The following is a 20,881-nucleotide window of genomic DNA, read 5'->3' on the forward strand; positions in this document are numbered from 1 at the left end:
CTTTGTAGATGCCTTACAAATCTTTCACATACTTAATCTATTTTTCTTCATAATGCTCAAGTGAAATCACATATTTTTATCTTCACTTTAGAGTTGAGGCTGAAAAAAAGTGTTAGCACTTTCCCAAAGCTACCAAGTTAATAAAAAACCTGACACAAAACCAAAATCTCTAACTTAACGTTATGTTAATCTTCAGTATCTGCCACCTATATAGGTGGCATAACTATTTGGAGAAGTGCCTCTTTGAAATCAGGGGGTATCCAATGTTAATCTAATATTTTAAACTGGAACTGGAGTAAGAACAGAGCATAGAGGTAAATTTGGAGGTTGAGACTAGGGAAGTCAAGAATATATGACACGTTCAGAAGTACAGGGAATATAAGAGGTCAACAAGAAGGCATATAGTTACATGTCCAGATACACAAATCACTAAGCCCTGGGGAAGAGAAGAAAGGCCACTCCCAGCAAAGGCGATAATATGGGGCAAACATATGGTTGAATTGTTGATCATTTCATATGAGTGGCACTGAGAAAGCATGTGGGAGTATATTATAACAGAGAAATCAGATACTGAGATCTGCATAAAACTGTATTTGAGGAAAATGTGTTGAGGCTATGAAATAAGAATAAAAACTGAGGAGGACTAGAGTAATAGCTGTGCCAATAAGGGGAAATTTTTTTTTCTTTAAAGAGCAAAACAATTATCTAGTGATGATGAGAGGAATGAGAGTACTAGAAAAAAAGACCTCCAGATATGTATGCCTGAGAGAGTGCTGGTACATGACAGAATGTGGAGGTGTATTGGGAAAGTCAGCTTATAATTCAGGTAAAAGAAGTATATTCGTTTCTTAGGACTGCCATAACAAAATACCACAGACTGGGTGGTTTAAAACAACAGAAATGTATCTTCTTATGGTTCTGGAGGCCAGAAGTTCAACAAAGTGTTTGCAAGTTTGGTTTCTTTTACAGCCTCTCTTGTTAGCTTACAGATGGCTGTCTTCTGTGTTGTGTCTTCACGTGGTCTTCCACCTGTGTGTGTCTGTGTCCTAATATCCTCCTAATATCCTCTCTGCATGAAGACAATCAGCCATAGGACCTCATTTTACCTTTACCTTAATTGCCTCTTTAAAGACCCTATCTTCAAACACAGTCACATTCTGAGGTACTGGGGGTTAGGAATTCAATATATGAATTTGGTAGAGGGAGCAGGGAGACACAATTCAACTCATAACATGGAGAGACTAAGGGAGGGACTGTTTCAGTATTAGCCTTTTGGAATTAGCAATGAAAGTAGGTTACTGGGTAGAACCATTTAGGAAGCAGTTGGAGATACCCAACAGAGTTTACATACTAAAAGATCTTAGCTGAAGCAGTGAGACTCCATGACACCTCCAAAGAAAAAGTGTAGAGAATTAATAAATTCAAAGGAGTAAATACTTGTTTAGCATCAAATAGTAAGGTGGTATGCTGTGAAATACATAAGAAGGGAGAAGACACTCTCAAGAAATATACAATATAATAAGAAATATACACAGACACAACTATGTAAATGACAGAGGATGAAAACAGCCCCCAAAGAGGACAGATGAGTGCCAAGAGGTCACACTGGATGGTGAAAAGGAACAGGCAGAGGGGCTAGAACTGAGCCTCAGGGATAATTTGTTTCTCTCATTAATGATGACCTTTCCCAGCACATGATATTTTCCTTGGACAATCTGGGAGGACCAAGTGATTCAACCCAGGACTTTAGAATTGAGCATAAATCATTTAGTACTGGCTTTAAGCAATGTCAGTAAATGCTGGATCAATCAGACGTAGGGTTAAAACTGGTGAAGACCACAAAGAAACTCAGTTGTATGGCTTTTCTTAATAAACATAAGAAGAAACACCTGCAGATCACTTATCACTATCTTAGTGAGTGAGAATTCATCTGGAAGTAGTACACACCAGCTGCTCCCACATGCAGGCTAAGCTGTGGGGTCCTGAAAGTCCCATCTGCCCAGGAGCACCTCTCTGTGTAGCATGCTACTTTTGTCCAGAATTCCCACCCTCCAGGGTAATGCACTGTGACTCCAGGAGGCTCTTACTCAAGTACAATTGGGTTTCAGGTTGGGAATGTCTATGAACTCAGAGTACTACGGGGTCAGTTTTCCAGTTTGGTTAGTGGTCATTTTAAAGTATCAGTGAAAATATGATAGAGGTACATATATTTCAACACCGTGATGGGAAAGATAGAAAGTATGTTGTTAGATGCTGTTGAGGATGTGGAGAAACGGGAACTCTGCATACACTGTTGGTGGGAACGTAAACTAGTACAGCCACTACGGAGAACAGTAAGGAGTTTCCTCAAAAAACCAAAAACTAAAAACAGAACATGATCCAGCAATTCCACTACTGGGTATATATCCAAAAGAAAGGAAATAAATGTATCGAAGAGGTATCTGCACTCCTGTGTTTATTGCAGCACTATTCACAATAGCCAGGGTATGGAATCAACCAAAGTATTCATCAATGGATGAATAGATAAAAGAAAACTGGTACATATTGAATGTTATTCAGTCATAGAAAAGAATGAAATCTTGTCATTTGCAGCAACTGCAACATTTGTATTTGGAACTGGAGGCCGTGATGTTAAGTGAAATAAGCCAAGCACAGAAAGACAAATATTGCATGTTCTCATTCATATGCAAGAGCTAAGAAAGTAGATCTCATGAAGATAGAGAGTAGACTGGTGGTTAGGAGAGGCCAGGAGGGATGGGGAAAGAGGGAGATAAAGGGAAAAAATAATATAAATGTATTTAATAACACTGAAATGTCCACCCAAAAATGGTAAAGGTGGTAAATTATATATGGATATTTTACCTCAATAAAAAAATTTTTTTTTTAAAAAAAAGAAAGTACAGGCTGGGCATGGTGGCTCATGCCTGTAATCCCAGCACTTTGGGAGGCCGAGGTAGGCAGATCATAAGGTCAGGAGTTCGAGACCAGCCGACCAACATGGTGAAACCCCATTTCTACTAAAACTACAAAAATTAGCCAGGCGTGGTGGTGCATGCCTGTAATTCCAGCTACTCAGGAGGCTGAGGCAGGAGAATCACTTGAACCTGGGAGGCAGAGTTTTCAGTGAGCCAAGACCATGTCATTGCACTCCAGCCTGGGTGACAGAGTGAGACTCCATCTCAAAAAAAAAAAAAAAAAAACAAGAAAGAAAGTACATGTTTAACATCCTGGGAAGCTGGGGGAAGGACCTACAGGAACTCTGCATTGTCTTTGTACCCCTTCTGTTAGTCTAAAATTATTTCAAAATTAAAAATTTATTTAAAAAAAAGAAAGAATACAAAGCATGGAAATGCCCAGGAAAGAATGTTAATGAAAAAAGCAAATGTAAAGTTATATAAAGAAAGTGACCACAAACATATAAAAACATACATACCAAACATACCAAAATTAGCAGTGGTTACCTCTGTGTGGAGAAATTAAAGGTGATATATTTTCTCTTTATGCCTTTCTTCAGTGAGAATTTTCTTCAGTGAGAATTTTTTAGTTTTATAGGAGAAAAAAATGAAAACAAAAACCATTTGAAAGTGCTCACTGCCTTCCTCAAGCTCCCTCACTATCCCTAAGTACTGTTGAGGGTATCCAGATTTCTTAGCATGGCAGACAAGGTGCCTCATGATATCTGGGTCTGTTTCCCTCTTCAGCCTCATCTCTTGTCCTCTTCCCTTCTCATTATTATGAGCTACTTACAGACCCCAAACTTACCCCATGGTAAATCTTCCCCTTATTAAGGACTATCCCTCAAGACTCAGCCACAGCCTCATTCAGTGGGACTTCCCTGCCTCCTCTCTACCCCATGCTACCATAGTACCATATTTTGGCTGCTTTTTGCATTTATCACACATTGATCTGTCTCACCCACTTGTCTGTGATCCCCTTGAGCACAGTGTCTCTGCGTTACTATCCAGGCTCTGGAGCCTGGCACAGTGCTAGCACACAGTAGAACCTCCACCACTTTTTGAATGAGACTAATTTCATTCACTATATTCATTGTTTCTCCTGCAGCGCTGCCATTACCACCTTCCCCTAACATCCCTAGATGCAAAGAGAAACTTGCCACAATCTAGTCATATAGTTCTCCGAAAAAGAGGGTGACTGGAGCCTGCCTGAGGTAGATGGTTCCAGCAGTCATGAGTTCCTGGAAATTCTCCCAAGGACACTGCATTTACTGATCCACACAATGTTTCTCTGAAAAAAGCTGTCAGAAGCTTCTCTAGTAGTTCCTGAAGCTGGTGCCCCGCAACGTAAAAGCAAACTACTCCACACAAGAATTGAAAAGGGTGTGAGGCAGAAATTTCCTTTTCCTCCCAGACTTAGGGAATGCACTTTCCATAAGTTAAAAAAAGAAAAAAGCAGTAAAGTAAGCTGTAAGATTTTCCAGCTCTAATGTGTGGTTTCCCTCACGTAAAACTTTCATAAGCTCAAGTCCTTCCCTAAGACGAGACTTGGAAACATCATTTTCGAAGCCAAACTTCTAGTACCATGCCCACAACGAATTGGGTTGAGGGTTTCACAGACCGTAATTTCACCCCTTTGGGTAGGAGAATGAACACTATAAGCAGTCACAATCTACTGCCTTCAATGGGCGCTTCAGAGACTGTACCCCTAGTATCTATCACAGGGTCATCAAATAAGCATAACATAATATTTGAATGAATAAACAGTCTTTTTTTCTTATTTGCTTCATTGTTTCAGTATAATTCTCATGTAGGAAAAAACTGCTCCACAGATTTCCAGAGTAATGTTGACGGGAAAGATCTCCTAGTCTATATCTTTTTTTCTCCCTAGTCTGTAGCTTTGTTCATAAAAACTAGACTCTCTTTTACCTCCCCAACTGCTGGAGACGCTTTCCTCCTTCATGGATCCTTTCCTGGCTGAAGCCACTCCCTCATCCATAACTCCTTTCTTCTCTACAGTACTCTTCATGCCTTGGAAAACAGGAAGAAGAAAAAAAAAATAAACACATTGTGTCCTGATTGTGTATCATATTGTGTCTCTCAGAATGTCACAGATATTTTGGTGTTTTTGTCAATAAGACATTTTGGGACATAGCTCTTGTCAAAACATTAAAGTTGCAAATTCAATTATAAGAATTGTATTTATAAAATAATTTTCAACAGAATAGTGTATTATTTAAAATAATAAAATGGAGGCAATGGAATGAATTTCTAATAGCAACGGACTGGTGGTAGGAGGATACATGGGAGGGAAGAGAGATGGTTTTGGATAACAGGCTTCCTAGTGCCCCAGAGCATAAGGCTACCTTAGGTATATGCTCCAAAGGTAGAATTTTTTTTTTTTTTTTTTTTTTTTTTTTTAACAGTCTCGCTCTGTCGCCCAGGCTGGAGTGCAGCGGTGCAATCTCAGTTCACTACAATCTCCACCTCCTGGGTTCAAGCGATTCTCCTGCCTCAGCCTCCCAAGTAGCTGGGATTACAGGCACCCGCTACCACACCCGGCTAATTTTTGTGTTTTTAGTAGAGACGGCGTTTCACCATGTTGGCCAGGAGGGTCTCAGACTCTTGACTTGAAGTGATCTGCCCATCTCCAGCCTCCCAAAGTGCTGGGATTACAGGCATGAGCCACCGAGCCCAGCCCAAACACAGAATCTTTTTGTTGTTGTTGTTGTTTGTTTGTTTGTTTTTCTGAGATGGAGTCTCGCTCTGTCACCCAGGCTGGAGTGCAGTGGCGTGATCTCAGCTCACTGCAAGCTCCACCTCCCGGGTTCACGCCATTCTCCTACCTCAGCCTCCTGAGCAGCTGGGACTACAGGCGCCCGCCACCTCACCAGGCTAATTTTTGTTGTATTTTTTTAGTAGAGACGGAGTTTCGCCGTGTTAGCCAGGATGGTCTTGATGTCCTGACCTCGTGATCCGCCCTCCTCGGCCTCCCAAAGTGCTGGGATTACAGGCGTGAGCCACTGCGCCTGGCCAGAATCTTTAATCTATGCTAATGAACTGACACTGATTCTGAATTAACATCTTGGTTCTCTGAAATCAACTCATTTTCCAAGCAGAAGCAGGCTCCAACACTCCCTACCACCCCACGGCTTCTGCTGTGTTCCCAAGATACTCTGCTTGCCTCCAACACATTTAACTTTAAATGTGTAACTGCATATAAGGCTTTTCCCACTGAACTGTAAGTTTTTTGAAGACAGGGAGTCATTCCATCTCCCCAGCATCCAGCATTGTTTGACATGTATGAAGTGTTCAAGATATATTTGTAGAGTAAATAAATCTCTGTCTTTCCCTGAATGCCTAGCTGGGAAGTTCAGACAAACAGGCTGGATACAGAATTTGCCTGCCAGGCACCTAAACTCATGAGGGCAGATTTTGGGCTGATTTGTTCACTGCTGTGTCCTAGAACAGTGCAGAGCACATACAGTTAATAAGTATACGTTGAATGAATGGATGGACCTGCCCCTTTTGATAGGATACCTTCCCATCCCATGTCATCTGATTTTCCCAGCAAACACACTCTCTGACCTCAGAAATGCCTCTCAGCATTCCCTCTTCTTGTACTGAGTCTCTCTGGTGGTAACTTCTTGCCCAAAACCACACACCCACTGGAACTCACGGGCCTGCTAGTTCCTGTTCTTTGTCCTTCCAAGTTGGTCTTCTCCTTCTTCTTCTTCTCCTCTTCTTCTTCCTCCTCTCCTTTTTCTTCTTCTCCCCCATGTTTCTTTGACTTATTTGAGACATGTAAGAAAAAAAAAATCTTACATTTCATATATCATTATATCTTTTTTTTTTTTTGAGACAGGGTCTCACTTGGTCACCCAGGCTGGAGTGCAGTGGCGCAACCCTGGCTCACGGCAGCCTTAACCTCCTGGGCTCAAGCCATTCTCCCATCTGAGTCCCCCGAATAGCTGGGACTACATGCATGCACCACCACGCCCAGCTAATTTTTTGTTTTTTGTTTTTTTTTTTTTTTAGAGATGGGTTTCACCATGTTGCTCAGGCTGGTCTCGAACTTATGAGCTCAAGCAATCTACCCGCTTTGGCCTCCCAAATATATCATTACATCTTAATGATCATTTCTTCATCTACCATTCAGTTTACAAATTAAGATAGTACCATTAAAATTGAAGCTCCTATATATGTCTTTCCACCAATGCTTTTCCCTTCCTAAAAGTAACCACCACCTTTGTGACTATTATATATGTATTTACATACATATGTATGCATGTGTGTATATGGTATTATTTTATAATTTTTAACTTTGTTTTTGGTTTATTTTATCTTATTTTATTTTATTTTATTTTATTTGAGACAGAGTCTCACTCTGTTGCCCAGGCTGGAGTACAGTGGCATGATCTCAGCTCACTGCAACCCTCTGCATCCCAGCTTCACACAATTCTCATGCCACAGCCTCCCAAGTAGCTGGGATTACAGACGTGAGCCACCACACCCAGCTAATTTTTGTGTTTTTAGTAGAGACAGGGTTTCACCATGTTGGCCAGGCTGGTCTTGAACTCCTGATCTCAGCTGATGCACCCACCTTGGCCTCCCAAAGTGCTGGGATTACAGGTGTGAGCCACTGTGCCTGGCCCAGTTTTTAACTTTTTATTAATTATATAATATTCTAGCATGCTACTGCTACTTGCTTATTTTCTTTCTTTTTGTTCAGTTCTATATTTTACAGATTATCCATGTGGAAACATGCAGCTCCAGTTCCTTCCTCGTCACTGCTATATAATATTTCACTATATAAAATATGACAGCTGATTAATTCATTTTGCTACTAATTGATGTATAGGTAGTTTTGCATTTTTGCTGTTATGAACACCATTGCTATGGACATTTTTGTTACCCTTTTGGTGGGAGTGAAGGGGTTCTAGTTGGCTCACTGGGAAAAAGTCCAATTCTATTTTTTCCATGAGGACTCCAACAGAGCCAGCACTCTCCAGCCACTGTAGGCCCAATAACTCAATGGCTCAGGAAACGTCAGCTGTGTTGGGCTGGCAATGAAAGTGGAGAGAAATGCATTTAAGTTGCTTCTTTCCAGAAATTCTGTCCAAAGTCTTGACTTAAAGATGACACGAAATTGTCCTGTTATGTTTCTCTAGCAGCCTGGCAGTCCAAGTGTAAGGCTGAAGAAAGCAAATATTTGGATTCATTCAGTAGTAACTGTCCAGTAATAACACAAGCTACTTTTTTTGTTTGTTTTTTTGAAACAGAGTCTCACTCTGTTGCCCAGGCTGAAGTGCAATGGCACAATTTTGGCTCACTGCAACCTCCGCCTCCTGGGTTCAAGTGATTCTCGTGCCTCAGCCTCCGAGTAGCTGGGATTGCAGGTGTGCTCCACCACGCCTCGCTAAGTTGTTTTGTATTTTTAGTAGAGACAGGATATCACTCCTGGCCTCATTTGATTCACCCACCTTGGCCTCCAGGCCTGAACCACCATACCCAGCCACATAGTCTACTTTTAACTCTACTCTTGCTTGCTTACCTTGAAAATTGGTATTTCATCTGCTTGCATTTTTCTGCACTGTTTTTGACAGAATTTTTGATCTACATCTTATCCATTCTGAGATGATACTGAAAGACATCACATGTATAAATGTGTGGGGAGGGGCCTGGCACGGTGGCTCACGCCTGTAATCCCAGCACTTTGGGAGATCAAGGCAGGTGGATCACGAGATCAGGAGATGGAGACCATCCTGGGTAACACGGTGAAACTCCGTCTCTACTAAAAATACAAAAAAAAAATTAGCCAGGTGTTGCAGCACCGGCCTGTAGTCCCAGCTATTTGGGAGGCTGAGGCAGGGGAATCACTTGAACCCAAGAGGCGGAGGTTGCAGTGAGGTGAGATCATGCCACTGCACTCCAGCCTGGGCAACAGAGGAAGACTCTGTCTCAAAATAAATAAATAAATAAATAAATAAATAAATAAATAAATAAATAAATAAATGTTGGGGGGGAATTGCCATATTTATATATATTATATAAATCCTTGTATTGCCTCAGAACCTAATGCATCAGAGTTCTTTTTAAAGCTCAATTAAAAAAATATTGAATGTAATCTATTTTTCTACCAAGAACCTTGGCTCTGAGGTAGCATTTTTTTTCACCTTTTATGCGTATTTTGATATCATGTGATATTTTAAAAGCCATATTAGTCCTCTCAATATATGAAGCCTTTACATCTTGAAGCTCGAGTTATAGAATACTTTCTGTGTTTTTGGCTCTGACATTTAATATTCTTACATACTACAGGAGGTTACAAATGTTACACAGTAAAGTAATTGGAGCACCACCTAGTGGGCATTCTGGCTACATTTCTGACTTGAAGGGAACAAAACGTGGTTTCTTGGGAACAAAACGTGGTTTCTTGCACCCAAGGAGGAATGTGACCAGGAAGACATCTCCCCTCCCTTCCGCTGGAGACTGAAGTAACAACTACGTAACTCATAGACCCTTCCAACCACCCAATACTTTAGGAATGTGCTTGGAGTGCTTCTAAATCCATCTCACTTGAACTGCAAAGCCAGAAACAACAGCCATTATTCCTTTAAAGCCCACAAAATGCTGAGTAGATTAAAAGGATTGTTTCTGCTCCCATATGCTCAACGCCCATAGCTCAATAACCTTACTTTTACAAGAACCCAGCAACAATGATTTCATTTTGAATGAATCCATGATCTTCTGTGCAACATAGTTAAATGTAACCAGGCCAGGACGGTGGCTCACCCTTGCAATCCCAGCACTTTGGGAGGCCAAGGTGGGAGGGTCATTTGAGGCCGGGCGTTCGAGACTGGCATGTGCCACCATGCTTAGCTAATTTTAAAATTTTTGTAGAGACGGGGTCTCGCAATGTTGCCCGGGTTGGTCTTTAACTACTGACCTGAAGTGATCCTCCCACTCCAACTCCCAAAGTGCTGGGATTATGGGTGTGAGCCACCATGCCATGCATGTCAACCATTCTTATTTATTCTGCTTTTTATTTTCCTGGCTTCTCTTCAGCACTCTCGACCATTCTTTATAGCAATGCTCCTCAAATTTTTTCATGCGGTATTGCTCATAGAAAGTGATAATATTAGTATAATGCTGAACTAAACAGATGAATTTGCTCAAAGGTTTTATGCAGTCTCTCAAAGAGATGCCACTGGGATTGAGCTCACTTGCTCAGGACAGTAACCTGCTTCTCAATGTATCCTTTAATGGTGTTCCTTTTTTGCCAGTCTTACTTGCCCACTCCCTGATCATGCCTCCTGGGATCACCTCCCAAGTAAACTACTTGCACCCAAATTCTTGCCCCACCACAGTAAATAATGAATACCAAAAAATGGCAAAATGACAATAAAAGTAATATCCAAGCAAAGTGAAACTTTGTGCCTCAAGCTTTGCTCTAAAACATGTATCAACCTCTTAGGTAAAGCAATGCATTGATTAATTAATGAAGGCAATTACTTAAATTCCATGCTTCACTTTGCATGTGGAGGCACTGTATGCATTTTAAGAACATTTTTAGAATTATATCAAGACATTTGTCTTTCACATGTAAAGAACTAAGCTACAAAAGTTTTAATGACTTCCCAGGTCACATCTTTAACAGTAAAAGTCAAAATAGTTAAAATTCATTGAGCATTCACTATATGCCAGATTCTGTGTGAAGTGTTTTTCACCATCCCACTAATCATTGTAACTTTATATTATTTTGGATGTTAAGATACCCACTCCACAAATGAGGAAATTGAGCTAAAAGAGATTGGTTCCAAATCGGCACTGATCAAAAATTAAAGAGAAAGCTTTGAACAAGCAAGTAGAGAGAAGCTGTGGCAATATAGACTATTTTTACGCCACAAAATGTTATTCTAATAAAGTCTACATATACACTCAAAGTGAAGTAGAAGATCAGGACAGGTAATCAGATAATTCAAATGCAGCAAATTACTCTTTTTCATGGCAATTCATGAAGAACATATTTTGCTGAATTATCCACATGGTTAAATGAAATCTGTGCTATATATTATATGTTTTACTAACCTCGAACTTGGTCTTAAACAAATCGTCACTTTGGTCAGCCATATAAGCAACTGTGGTTGCAAAAAAATTCTCGAGCTGATTATTTGATTAGGTAAAATTGAAAACACTGGTATTTTTAGAGTTGACATTAACATTTCAGTAAAATGAATTCTTCATTCTTGACTCTGTAGGCCGTCTGGGTTTGTTTCCTAGAGACAGAGATGATATTTGCACCCAAAATCTAAATACAGAGAAACAATCTTGAGCAAATGGCCAAGTTTTCACGTTGAGATGCTTAAACACATGAAGCTACCCACATGAAACTTCTGTCGTCTTCCATGAAGACTTGGTTTCTTCATTTTATTTATGTTGACTCACATTGCAGCTACTTTATATTTAGAGTAAAATGGAAATTCTTCTGTATTCTACACAAAGCCAAGCAAATCGCAGTTTTCCTTTTGTTTCTGGGTGTCTTATTTGTTCAGGCTCTTTATAAACAGCCCTGAGCTTGGAAATTAGTTAGGTTTTGCTGTTTTTTCATTCTCCTTTTCTTATAGTTTAAAAATCAAATTGTCTGACTTTATTCTACTTTCACAAGAGTGGGCAAGAAGCCCATTTCCTGTTAATGATGAGGTGACCGTATTTTGACAGTACATTAAAGAATAGTTGGATGACATACTGGCAGAGGAAAGTCAATTGAGGAAAAAAGTGTACTCAGATTTGGAAAATGAGTCAGTGTCTAGGAACCAACTGCATTTAACACACAAAATTTGCTCCAAATGAGCAAATTGAAAATCCTTTAAGAGAAGCTGCATAACAAATATTTCTAGAGTTGTCAGGCATGGAATTCTTTATAAAAAAAATTCTGTTTAATTGCAGTGACATCAATTTCTGGACTATCTCTAGGATAAATTGATAGAGTACTTAAACTAAAACACATAAATGAAATCACTAAATGCATTCAGAACTGTTCCCTAGAATTGTCAAAGTCTACGTGCCTAAGTGTGTTCCAGTAAGTGGTTGAGCGCCTACCATAAACGAAAGTGTATGGAAAAATAACCCAAACCTTTGGAGGGACAAAATTAAAATGGCATATATCAACATGGCAAGCTAGCAACAGAGGCACCAGAGAGACTTTATATTAAAGAGCTGACTTGAAAAAGATATTCAAGAAGTCAATATGTCTCCACTTCTTCAGCTTAATAATTAAAGTCATACTGTCCCTTCTCCTCCTCAAATAAAAGGTAAGAGTTGAATGAAAGAGGCTGACGCAGACAACCTGATGGCCTTGAAAATGCTGCATAATGGCCTGAGCATTTGCCCACATGGTTCAGTAAAAAGGTCAAGTCATGTCTTCATGAGAGATTAAGCTGCTTCCCCATGGACATCCAGGTCAAAAGCAATCAGGACTATTAACAATCTAATTGTTACTAATGATAACATTCATAAACATTTTATAGCACTGTACAGCTTACAAATTGCTTTCACACACATTAATCACATGACCCTCATAACAATCCTATCAAGTAGGTAGAACATGTATTACTATTACTGTTTTACTGAAGATACCACAATCCAATTCTCTAGATATCCCAGTTTTCTCTCCTCCACCCATTACTGAGTCTCAGTTTCCAAACTGTACATCCTCAAAAGTTTTTGACACCTTTAATCCCAGCACTTTGGGAGGCCGAGGTGGGCGGATCACAAGATCAAGAGATGGGAACCATCCTGACTAACATGGTAAAACCCCATCTCTACCAGAAAATACAAAAATTAACTGGGTGTGGTGGGGCACACCTGTAGTCCCAGCTACTTGGGAGGCTGAGGCAGGAGAATCACTTGAACCCGGGAGGCAGAGGTTGCAGTGAGCCAAGATCACGCCACTGCACTCCAGCCTGGCGACAGAGTGAGACAAAAAAAAAAAAAAAAAAAAAAAAAGTTTGACTACAGGCGCCCACCACCTCGCCCGGCTAATTTTTTGTATCTTTTAGTAGAGACGGGGTTTCACCGTGTTAGCCAGGATGGTCTCGATCTCCTGACCTCGTGATCTGCCAATCTCGGCCTCCCAAGTGTTTGACTTTTACAAGCCTAAATCACCCCTCATCACAGGGGCTGCAACTGTTTACCAGTTTATACATGATAAAATGATGGGGCTGACTCTGTCATTACATTCTGTGAAATAATGGGTTGAGTATTTAAAGTGATGATGAGCACTCCAGGAACAATGAAAAGGAGAAGAAAAATCAGTGTGATAAATCAGGAGGCCAAAATAAATGCACATCACTCCCCTGATGACAACCGGTTATTAAGCAAGAAAGCTATCACAAAAATGAAATTCATGGCTTGGTGTCATTATAAATACACACTAAAGAAGGCTTCAGGTACTGTACCACCCAACACTGCAGAAAACACTAAAATACTTCCATAGCAACTATCACTAAGGACATCATTAGGATGCTGAAAATGTAAAAGAGGAAAAAAGAGCCAATAAATGGGGACAAACAAGATTATTTCCCTGGTAGAATGAAGCCCATTGTTCACTCTCAAAAGACATAAATATTTAACCACCCAAGGCAAGCTATAATCAGCTATTTCAGCTAGCCAAACCCATCTTTCTGATATATAGTGTTTCCAAAAAATAAATCAACCAAGGAGTTGAAAATCCAAGGAACTCACAAATGCATGTACCACGCTGGTGGCAGCATGCTCTAGTCTAAAGTATTAGTCGTGAGTCAGGAGGGGAGGGTGTAAGCCTCAGCCCGGTCACTTAGTACCTATCAAACCTATTATGGGACGTGTAGGTATGGTCAGGGACACAAAAGTGAATCAGAAATAGATTCTGTCCTTGGGCTGTTCAGTGTTATAGGGGGAGATAGATGTGATAGATGTCAAAAGAGATATAAGATTGTTGCTATTCAATTTTAGAATCTTATTGCAGGGTGTTGTGGGTGGACTTGCACCCCCCAAGAAGGTATGTTGAAATCCCAACTCTCAGGACCCCAGAATGTGACCTTATTTGGAAATAGGGCCTTTGCAGATATAATCAAGTTAAATGAGGTTACTAGAGTGGGCCTTAATCCACTATGACTGATGGCCTCATAAGAGAAGAGAATGCCACGTGGAAACAAAGACACACAGGGAGAAGATGACTGTGCAACAACAGAGGCAGAGATTGGAGTGAAACAGCTGTAAGCCAGGGAACACCAAGGATTGCCAAGAGCCACCAGAAGCTGGGAAGGGGCAAGGAAGGACTCTCCCTACAGCCTTCAGAGAGAGGATGGCTCTACCAATGGCTTGATTTCAAACTTCCAGCCTCCAGAACTGTGAGAGAATAAATTTTCTTTGTTCTTGGTATATTATAACCATAGCCCTAAGAAGCAAATACAGAGGCAAAGAGTAATCTCATCCTACTGGGATTAGGGCCAGGTTTCCGGTAAGAGATGACATATAAATTGAACTTTGAAGAACTTATACCATCTAAATGGTAGGAAATGTGGTTTCCTATTTACATGATGATAGTATTCATCATCTGTTGAGAATCCACCATGTGCCAGGTATTGCACTAGGAGTCATTCATATATAAACGGATTGGATTCTGGCTTATATACAGAAGTCATCTAGACCTCACCTCCCTCCTTGACCCTCCCCCTTCTATCCCACAGTGGTTGATATGTATAAAATGTTTAGTTTAGTAAATAGAAGAGGAAGATTGGTTTGGGGGCTGGGAGAGCTGTGAAGGGAAGAGGGAAAAGGGTGAAGCAGAGGGCAAAGCATCTATTCCCTTTCTGACCTCCTTCTAGAAAGATGGTGGAAGCAGTTTCCAGAACTTCTATGAGTTGTTTTGTTTACATGTGAAACCAGCTGAGGAAATAGTCAAATAGACTCTCAGAGGCTCTAGGCACAAGCCCAGCATATTTGGGGCTGAGCCAGGGAAGGACATTCTCCTCTCTGCACCACAGAGGCCAAATGGAGGCTTCCCAAGGACAAGACTCTTTGGGAACACTAAGAGGCAACGCCCTTGGCATGGGCTATGTTCTTATGATGGACAGTGACCCTGGAAAAGTTTCAGCCTTGGCAAAGCCTCAGCAAGTGACCCTGCAAGCAGAAGCTGGACATGTGGGAGCTGGGGCAGAAGCAAAATAACAAGGCGGAAGACCATGGCAACTGCGAAAGAAAGACTGGTGAGCAGGGAAACTTCTTCGGAAACTTCTAGAAATAACTGGAAATAATTTGAAGGGGGTTCATTTCTTTCAGTCAAGTAGGAAGGGGATTTATGCCATAAATATCGGTATGTAAAAAAAAGACAACTGGCAGATGAGGCCTGGAACACATGGGTCAGGCACAGATTTCTAATATATCCAACTGAAATTCATCATTATCCCCTTTCCACTTTACCAGCAAGAAAACTGAAGCTCGGGAGGTTAAATGACTTTCCCAGCCAGTAACTCTGTAAGTGACTGAATCGGAAATAAATCCGTGTGTGTCTGCCAGTAAAGCCAGTACTCTTTCTACTATACCACACTGTTGATCTGGGCAACAGTAGGGAAAAGTTGACACTTGCAAGGAGCTTGGAAAAGAACACAGTAGGTCAGGGTACTAGCCAGGGTCCTGGCAGAAAACAAAACTCAAGCCAAATTATTCAAATGAAGGGACTTTAACAAAGATACTAGTGACATAGCTGTGGGCAGGATTAAGGGAATTAGCAAGGGATGTTGAGACACCCAGAGACCAGCAATAGAAGGAAACCACTCCTAGAGAGACCTAGTGAGAGCTGGTGAGACCTACAGCCACAAAAGACAGGCCACTAGCAGGATCTATAATGGTGGAGGGAGCCTGCCAGAGAGTTGGCGCCAAAGCAGACAGGGAGTGGGGAAAAATAACACAACCTTTCCTTTTATCTCCCAGTCTCCTGCTGCTGCCACCATTGGCTGTACCCCCACCTGGAAACCAGCTATCAAGGGAGCCTGGGGCAACAGGTGGCAGGAATCAGAGACTCCTGGAAACTGAAGAGGAGGAGGACATTGCCATGGAGAGCAGAGAAGTTGAGGCCATGTTCTAGGCTTGTCCTGTTTTGCTCTTAGATTTATTCTCTGTCCCCACTCTACCCTGTTCGTATCACAGAGAATTACTTTTTCCTTGTTCCTTTGCCCTCTGGTTTCTGGGTCAGTTCAGCCATTGGATGGCCCTGAAGAGAGAGCAGAAAGGAAGAAGCTGGGTATTTCTCCCCACTTCTCTCAGCTTCAAGTATTGTCTCTGGCAGCAGCCATCTCTTCTATGGACCCAGTTCTTGCTCCAAGAGTTTCGGTGGTTCCAGCTTCTCCCTGGTGGCCTGGCTCCTTTTGTCCCTTAAGCTTTAGGCAGTGGTAGTAGCTTTCTGCTCTTGATAATCTCAAGGATACCTTACTCTCCCACTTTAGGCTTCTTACCTTTGTCATCTCCTGGTATTAAATCTCTTCTTTAAAATATCAAGAATATTTAGAATCCTGACTGATAGAGGAAACTCTCACATGGGAGAGCCTCAACCTTCCCAGAAAAGCATGAAGGGAATGAATATAAACATGACTTGCATATCATAAATATGGAAAAACTTCCATTGAATCTGTCACTGCTGTGTGCCTATTCCCTCCTCTCACTGGGGCCTCCAGTCCCTCAACCACCAGTGTTCTGGTCTACTTTTTAGCCTGGCTTGCCCTTCATATCCCTGGAAATCATGAACAATCATATCAGCAATATTCTATGAGAATTCTTGATTTTCCTGCTGACTTGTCCTTCTGCTGTAGCTATTCTGTCAGTCCCTATCCTTAAGTACAATAAATTATCTATTTTCTCTCTTCCTGCTTTTTTTACTGGACAAAGGAACACTACCTGGCCAAAATTTCTTCTCCTGGGATGTTTGCCCTGTTACTTATATCCATTGTACCCATTTCCAACAACCAGGCACCCATGGCTTTACCCAGAGTCCCTGCAATCTTTTCAGGTTCATGTAAACTTAAAATTTATGCAAAGGAAATCCACTAAGAATTGGAGACCAAAAAACAAATGTATGACATCATGCTATAATTTCACACAGAGAGAATTATTTTAAAAATGGAATGGGTTCATAAAAATGAAATAAATTGCTGATATGTAAAACCCATCATAGAAAAATCAGTATGTTATTAAAACGGTTATTCATAAAATAATTCACCACATTTTTCACCATGCATTTGGAATTTAATTCAATTTACAAAGTTTCCATTTGCCCACAACTCTTCAGGACCACATGCCTTTTCCAACTCAAATATATTTCAAGGTCCAATATCAATGGTTTAGATATATATTAAGACATGTCAGACAGAGATTCTGTCTGCTCCACTACATGCTTTTGTTTTTGGAGCTGGGATGCAGTTTAATCTACTTGTTAAACACAAAGATGTGGTAGATTGCATTACTGGTTCTGATTCTTTCCTATACTGTATCTGTGCCCTTCACCATTGACTTTGGAGTCCCTCTCATGTTGAAGGTTAGATTTCATGGAGTAGTTATTGAGGAATGCTCTTGGAAACAGCCATTTTAAGGGAGTGAGGGAAGCAAGATTGATGCAGAGAAAAATGGGACTAATTTAGTTGCAACCCAGGCCTCACCCAATCCTATGGGAAGCTCTGATGCTAGGATAGCCCTTCAGAGATGTCTTGAATTGAGGTAAGGGGTCAGACCTCATACTCATATCTGACTAGTCTTTGGATATGGCTTGACCATGGGGGCACCCTTGGGCAAGGCAGTGCCCTTCAGCTGAGGACAATTCCTGGTGGGCAGTGGGATGGGGACTCCAGGGTGAGGGTGGAGGTGAGAGGATGGGAGTCAGTGGACTTGGTGAGCCATCAGCAGCAAGCAATATTCCTAGCAGCTGATAAAGTAAGTGCCTTGGTTCTGGAAAGGGACCAGGAAGTGCACCTCAGCATCTACTACATTCCACAAAGGTGAAGTATACCTCAGTTGGGCACAGTGGTGCACACTTGTAGTCCCAGCAATGCAGGATGATCCCTTGAGCTCAGGCATTTGAGTACAACCTAGTCAATAGTCAGATCCTTATCTCTTAAAAAAAAATGAGGTGTGTCTCTTTGCTCTTTGACATTAGGCTCAGCCTTGTACTTTGCCTTGACCAACAGGATGAGGCAGAAATTAGTGCACCAGTTCCAAGCCTAGGCCTTGACCTTGCATATTTCCAATTTTCTTCTTACACATGTCCAGGGTAACCTACTGGTCCCAGGAGGAAGATGAGAGGCATATAGAACAGAGCTACCCCAGCCACCTAGCCTGGCCCAGCTTAAATCAGCCAACCCCAAGATGACTCATAGATCCTACTGGTCTTGTGTGATGTGGTTTGTTATGCATTGATAGTAAGTCAATACAATAGGCTCGGACTCAAAAGTCAGGTCTGTTCCAGTGCCATGTACTTCTAGATTGTGACCTACTTGTGACCTTCAACAATTTTCCCAACCTTTCTTCTAAACCTCAGATTTATCCTTGATATAGAAATAATCATGTCTGCTTTATGATGTTGCTATAATATAGCCATGTGTTTACCATGGTACATAGCAACTTAGAAGCACTGAATTACTGTAAGTTATGGTCAATATTTGTATTATATTTTATTTCTAGGTGCAAAAATTCTGTAACTAGAAGATATTGCTGGCAAAGGGAAATAGCAAAACATAGGTCAGTCTCCATTGCTTTCCCATCCTTGAGGCTGCTCCTATCCTGCTCTCTGCCCTCCAAGAGTCTAGGTTCTAGGAGTGGAGGAGATGGTAGAGCTGAGTCTAACAACTATAGGGTAAATTGGAGTATCAGCCCTCTGAGTTCTAGGACTATTGAGCCAAAGATAATATCAGATGGAAGAGGGAAAAAAGAAGAGGGGATAGATACCCTTAGTCTTACTCTGGCCTTTTTCTGTGGGTTCTAGGCTCTTGGGCTTTCTTAACTTTGCATAAGATGGTGTCCTAACAGGTCAAGAATGGCCTGCAGTGGAGGGGTGAGTGGGTTGGGTTGGGAGCTGGGGGGCCCTCACTGTGCAACCACTTCAAACATTACTGTAGGTGGAGAATTTTCACTTACTGAAACTCTACTGCCAAGTTTTGGCAGGGTGCTTGGCCTTTGTTCTCTTCCTTTTAAAGCTGACAAGCAAAAGCAAAGTGCAGAAATAGTGTTAACCAAATAAAGAGACACTATGCCTTTTTTTAACCTCATTTGCATCAGAAAATCCATTCCCAGATGAGCCATAACTAGACAAGACTGCACATGTCCCACATCTTACAAGAGAAAGTTTTATGGGCAGCCCTCATATTTTACGGGTTCAAGCCATGGTTCTAAAGGGAGTTGAGACTGAAAATCTTCACGTCTCTATCTCCAAAATCTTAACGGTAGCACTCTACTCCCAGTTGTTAGGTTATTTCATTTTAAACATGGGTGGAACTCACAGTCGAATGTCTTGTTTCTTCACTTCCCAAATTCCTAAAACAGCTACTCTTTGTTTGTAATGGTGCTGGGAAAAAAAAAGAGAGAGAGAGAGAGAAGAGAAAAAGGAAAACAGTACATTCCTGAAACATTACAAAAGACCAGCAGATGAGAATCAAATGCAGCATACTGGAGAGAATCCTGGGGAAGGACTAAGGCAGGGCTGCTCAAACTTGTGTTCGGAGACAACTTAACAAAAGAGGAGGACAAAACAATAACCCTTGGGATATCTAGAAATATAAATGAAAGTGAAAATAGCTAACATTAGGGAGCATTCACTATGAATCACCCACTGTTCCAACATTTAACATATACCTGTCACTTAATTCTCATGATAACTCTATGAGGCAGATGATATTATTCCCATTTTACAGATGAGAAACTGAGACACAAAAAGGCTAAGCAACTTGCCCCAGGGCACACAGTTAGAAAAGGGAGGAGCTAAGTTTCAGTCTTGCCCCAAAACCTGTGGTTTCAACCACAGGTTGCCATGAGTAGTTTACCACCAGTTCAAAATTCCATTAAAGTTGTGCCTTAAAAATGCCTACAGTCCAGGTGTAATGGCTCATGTCTGTAATCCCAGTACTTTGGGAGGCCGAGGCGGGCAGATCACCTGAGGTCGGGAGTTCGAGACCAGCCTGACCAACATGGAGAAACCCTGTCTCTACTAAAAATACAAAATTAGCTGGGCGTGGTGGTGGGTGCCTGTAATCCCAGCTATTCAGGAGCCTGAGGCAGGAGAATCGCTTGAACCCAGGAGGTGGAGGTTGCGGTGAGCTGAAATTGCGCCATTGCCCTCCAGCCTGGGTGACAAGAGCAAGACTCCGTCTCAAGACAAACAAACAAAAAAATGCCTACAGATATTTTTTTCTGTTCCATAGTATTTTCTTTTTTCTTTTAAGATAAAAAATACTTCTTTCAAAGATTTTCATCTACATTTTTCAGTGTCCTGCTTTCACTTTCTCTTTAAGTAAATCTTCAAGGAGAACTCTTGCTTCAAGAAGGTACACCAGTTGTTTCTTGTGTGCCCAGATTGAGAAGCACTGGCCCAGGGTGGCTAGCTGACCCAAGAAAAACAAAAATACCTATGTTATATCTGTCAGAATTAATTAGGCCAATTAACCAAATAGATAAGAAAGATTAAGTTTTTTTCCCCCCCCCTAATGTCAAGGCAACTGAAACTAAAGGGTTGTGGCTAAAATGGAATTGAACAAAATAGGTTAATTGGGTAATTTAGCAGTAGGTAGGAGACTAGACTAGCACACCAGTTAGACAGATGAAATTCACCATGGCTACACTCAAAATAAGCATAAGCCTTGAAAATAAGGCAGAGCATCTGATGAGTAGGATATTTTTAGTATGGA

The 20,881-nt window shown here is 41.2% G+C and overlaps 1 long non-coding RNA gene across 1 annotated transcript; it reads left to right on the forward strand.

Moving 5' to 3' along the window:
• The first annotated feature begins 14,303 nt into the window (after nucleotides 1-14,303).
• On the forward strand, nucleotides 14,304-17,113 carry LOC104681583. Its single transcript, XR_750594.2, has 3 exons — nucleotides 14,304-14,347; nucleotides 14,984-15,205; nucleotides 15,930-17,113. It is a non-coding gene; the product is annotated as an uncharacterized LOC104681583 (long non-coding RNA).
• Nucleotides 17,114-20,881: the final 3,768 nt, after the last annotated feature.

Source organism: Rhinopithecus roxellana, chromosome 4 (assembly GCF_007565055.1).
Source record: "Rhinopithecus roxellana isolate Shanxi Qingling chromosome 4, ASM756505v1, whole genome shotgun sequence".
Classification (NCBI taxonomy): Eukaryota; Metazoa; Chordata; class Mammalia; order Primates; family Cercopithecidae; genus Rhinopithecus; species Rhinopithecus roxellana.